General features: G+C 46.6%; 1 pseudogene; it reads right to left on the minus strand.

Moving 5' to 3' along the window:
* Positions 1-225: 225 nt before the first annotated feature.
* On the minus strand, positions 226-1,152 carry LOC132413933 (calcium-responsive transactivator pseudogene; annotated as a pseudogene).
* Positions 1,153-4,667: the final 3,515 nt, after the last annotated feature.

The following is a 4,667-nucleotide window of genomic DNA, read 5'->3' on the forward strand; positions in this document are numbered from 1 at the left end:
GCTCAGGAGGGAGATGGGGTGCCCAGGTCCCCGCCGCTCGCCCTCCCGCCTTTGGAACAAAAGACAGTCTTGACTGAGGAGGCTCCGAGAGCAGCTCACAGGCCCCAAGAGGGTCAGCTGGGCCACATGGTGGGTCCACCCCGAGAGACCCTTCTCCTCCTTCATTAACACACAGGCAAGTGGGGACACAGGGCCTGGCCTCCACTGCCATAAAGCCCGTACACATCAGGCCCTGCAGCACGCGGCCCGGCCGGCCTTACCGCCGTTGTGGTAGTGCTGCGTGGACTCCTCAAACGACCAGTAGTAGCTCTGCTGGGCGTAGGATGCCAGCTGGTCGGTGTAATCGCCGTGTGGTCCGGGGGGTCTGTCCGGCTCATGGGCTCCGAGGTGGCCTGGCGGTGGCCGTACAGCTCGCCACAGTTGTTCTCCCCTCGGCACAGGTACTCTGGGAGGAGGCTTGCCGGGAGGACCGGTAGCGCCCTGTGGGCCGCTGCCCCACCGCGCTGCTCCCCTGCCCGCTCCGGCCATCATGGCCATGGACTGGCCTGCGTAGTGTGGGCTCCCGCCCCGCACCCAGCTGTAGCGGGCCGAAGCCGCCTGGGTTGGACTGCATGTTGATGTTGGCCCAAGACACGTCGTTGCTAATGGCGCCTTGGCCTTGCAAGCGGTACGCTCTGCGAGGCCGGTCCCGAGTGGCTGTAGCCGGGCCCCGAGCCCTGGCTGCTGCCTGACGCGCAGGGCAGCGCGCTGTGCGCCGTCTGCCGCGTGAACACGTGGTTCGGACCGATGTCGGTCTGCGCCTGCGTGAGGGAGGACGGCGGCAGGCAGGCGGCTGTGGCATCAATGAGGCTGCCCCGGAAGTGCGGGCCCTGGTCTGAGCAGCTCCGGAACAGCCCTCCGCCGGCAGGGCTCGGGGTGGGCGGCCGTACAGCAGGGACTGCATATTCTGGTTGGAGTTCGAGATTGTGGCCCGGTAGACCAGGTTCCGGTGCAGGGCCTGCTGGTACTGGGTGCACTCACCGTCTTGCCCTTGCTCTGGTAGTCCAGGATGAACTGGATCAGGTGGTGGTTCTCATCTAGCATCTTCTGCGTGGTTTGCTGCATGACTTCTCCTTTGCCTCTCTGCCGGGCGAATGCGAAGGCCACCGACATGGTGGCGGGTGCCCCATTATACTTTTTAAATTAAAACGATGCGAAAGCCTTTCTTACTTTGAGGGATGTCTCAGCACCCTTGTAATATCTCTCATGATTTTTTTAATGAAATATAGTAGACTTACAATGTTGTATTAATTTCTGCTGAACAGCATAGTAAGTAATTCAGTTATACATATATATACTTTCTTTTTTATGTTCTTTTCCATTATGGTTTATCTCAGGATATTGAATACAGTTCCCTGTGCTATACAGTAGGACCTTGTTTATCAATTCTGTATATCGTAGTTTGCATCTGCTAACCCCAAACTCCCAATCCATCCCTCCCGCCATCCCCCCCTCCCCTTTTGGTAACAGTAAATTTGTCTTCTATGTCTGTGAGACTGTTTCATAGATAGGTTTATTTGTGCCATATTTTAGATTCCACATATAAGTGATATCATATGGTATTTGTCTTTCTCTTTCTGACTTACTTCAGCTAGTATGATAATCTCTAGGTCTATCCATGTTGCTGTAAATGGCATTATTTCATCCCTCTTTATGGTGAGTATTATTCCATTGTATCTATGTACCACATCTTCTTTATCCATTCATTTGTCGATGGACATTTAGGTTGTTTCCATGTCTTGTCTATTGTGAATAGTGCTGCTGTGAACATGCAGCACTATTCACAATAGTGCATGTATCTTTTTCAATTATAGTTTTGTCTGGATATATGCCCAGGAGTGGGATTGCTGGATCATATGGTAATTCTATTTTTGGTTTTTTGAGGAACCTCCATACTGTTTTCCACAGTGGCTGCACCAACGTACATTCCCACCAGCAGTGTAGGAGGGTTCCCTTTTCTCCACACCCTCTCCAGCATTTATTTGCAGACTTTTTAATGACAGCCATTCTGACCAGTGTGAAGTGGTACCTCATTGTGGTTTTGATTTGCATTTCTCTAATAATCAGTGATGTTGAGCAGCATCTTTTCATGTGCCTACTGGCCGTCTGTACGTCTTTTAAATTTTTTTTTAACATCTTTATTGGAGTATAATTGCTTTACAATGGTGTGTTAGTTTCTGCTTTATAACAAAGTGAATCAGCTACACATATACATATATCCCCATATCTCCTCCCTCTTGCGTCTCCCTCCCACCCTTCCTATCCCACCCCTCTAGGTGGTCACAAAGCACCAAGCTGATCTCCCTGTACTATGTGGCTGCTTCCCACCAGCTATCTATTTTACATTTGTTAGTATATATAAGTCCGTGCCACTCTCTCACTTCATCCCAGCTTACCCTTCCCCCTCCCTGTGTCTTCAAGTCCACTCTCTATGTCTGCGTCTTTATTCCTGTCCTGCCCCTAGGTTCTTCAGAACCATTTTTTTTTTTTTAGATTCCATATATATGTGTTAGCATACGGTATTTGTTTTTCTCTTTCTGACTTACTTCACTCTGTATGACAGACTCTAGGTCCATCCACCTCACTACAAATAACTCAATTTTGTTTCTTTTTATGGCTGAGTAATATCCCATTGTATATATGTGCCACATCTTCTTTATCCATTCATCTGTCGATGGACACTTAGGTTGCTTCCATGTCCTGGCTGCAATGAATATTGTGGTACATGACTCTTTTTGAATTATGGTTTTCTCAGGGTATATGCCCAGTAGTGGGATTGCTGGGTTGTATGGTAGTTCTATTTTTAGTTTTTTAAGGAACCTCCATGCTGTTCCCCATAGTGGCTGTATCAATTTACATTCCCACCAACAGTGCAAGAGGGTTCCCTTTTCCCCACACCCTCTCCAGCATTTATTGTTTCTAGATTTTTTGATGATGGCCATTCTGACTGGTGTGAGATGATATCTTGTAGTTTTGATTTGCATTTTTCTAATGATTAGCGATGTTGAACATCTTTTCATGTGTTTGTTGGCAATCTGTATATCTTCCTTGGAGAGATGTCTGTTTAGGTCGTCTGCCCATTTTTGGATTGGGTTGTTTGTTCTTTTGATACTGAGCTGCATGAGCTGCTTGTAAATTTTGGAGATTAATCCTTTGTCAGTTGATTCATTTGCAAATATTTTCTCCCATTCTGAGGGTTGTCTTTTCATCTTGTTTATGGTTTCCTTTGCTGTACAAAAGCTTTTAAGTTTCATTAGGTCCCATTTGTTTATTTTTGTTTTTATTTCCATTTCTCTAGGAGGTGGGTCAAACAGGATCTTGCTGTGATTTATGTCATAGTGTGTTCTGCCTATGTTTTCCTCTAAGAGTTTTATAGTGTCTGGCCTTACATTTAGGTCTTTAATCCATTTTGAGTTTATTTTTGTGTATGGTGTTAGGGAGTGTTCTAATTTCATTCCTTTACATGTAGCTGTCCAGTTTTCCCAGCAACACTTATTGAAGAGCCTGTCTTTTCTCCATTGTATATACTTGCTTCCTCTATCAAAAATGAGCTAACCATATGTGCGTGGGTTTGTATGTCTTCTTTGAAGAAATGTCTATTTAGGTCTTCTGTCCATTTTTCGATTGGGTTGTTTGTTTTTTTGTTGTTGAGTTGTATGAGCCATTTGTATCTCATGATTTTTAAGGGTTTACATTTCTGAGATCCTACCACAAACAGTGACTGTCTGATATGGGAATTTAAAAAAAAGTCTCATGCCAGGAATCAAATATTAATCTGGTACCATGTCTTTATTCTATAGTGTCTTCCTGTTTCTCCTTCTACAATTGGAAACATTGACCTGTTTTCAGTATTTGGTAAAGGCTTCCAGAAAACTGTACATAAGATTAGATTCTGAAAAGTCAGCCTCACATTAACCATCTGTAGAGCTAACACATGCTAAGCAATGATTTGTAAATGTGAACATGAAAATTTTGGGAAATACCCAATGCTAAATTAAGTCATTCAAACTCAGCAGAGGGCTTCCCTGGTGGCGCAGTGGTTGAGAGTCTGCCTGCTGATGTAGCGAACGTGGGTTCGTGCCCCGGTCCGGGAAGATCCCGCGTGCCACGGGACGGCTGGGCCCGTGAGCCAAGGCCGCTGAGCCTGTGCGTCCGGAGCCTGTGCTCTGCAGCGGGCAGGGCCACAGCAGTGAGAGGCCCGCATACCAAAAAAAAACCCCAAAAAACAAAAAAAAACCTCAGTAGAGTATGCCCATATTAGCCTGTTTAAAGATATTGGCAAGTTAGTTGGTATTTGCACTGCGTAAAGGAAGATGGTTTACACAAGGAAATGCATTGCAAAGGAACTCAGAAAATGGTTGAAAGGGAGTTGTTGAGTTTAATAATAACAGCCACCAAAACCATCTCACTTATTCCCCTGGCTTTGGTTCCCAAATAACAGAGCAATCTTCCCACTTAAATTTGGCTTTGTAGGTACCACACAGAGACCAATGGGCATGGGGATTCCAGTGTTCTTTTTTTTTTTTTTTGCGGTACGCGGGCCTCTCACTGTTGTGGACTCTCCCGTTGCGGAGCACAGGCTCCGGACGCGCAGGCTCAGCGGCCATGGCTCACGGGCCCAGCCGCTC

The sequence above is a fragment of the Delphinus delphis genome, chromosome 18 (assembly GCF_949987515.2).
Source record: "Delphinus delphis chromosome 18, mDelDel1.2, whole genome shotgun sequence".
Taxonomy (NCBI): Eukaryota; Metazoa; Chordata; class Mammalia; order Artiodactyla; family Delphinidae; genus Delphinus; species Delphinus delphis.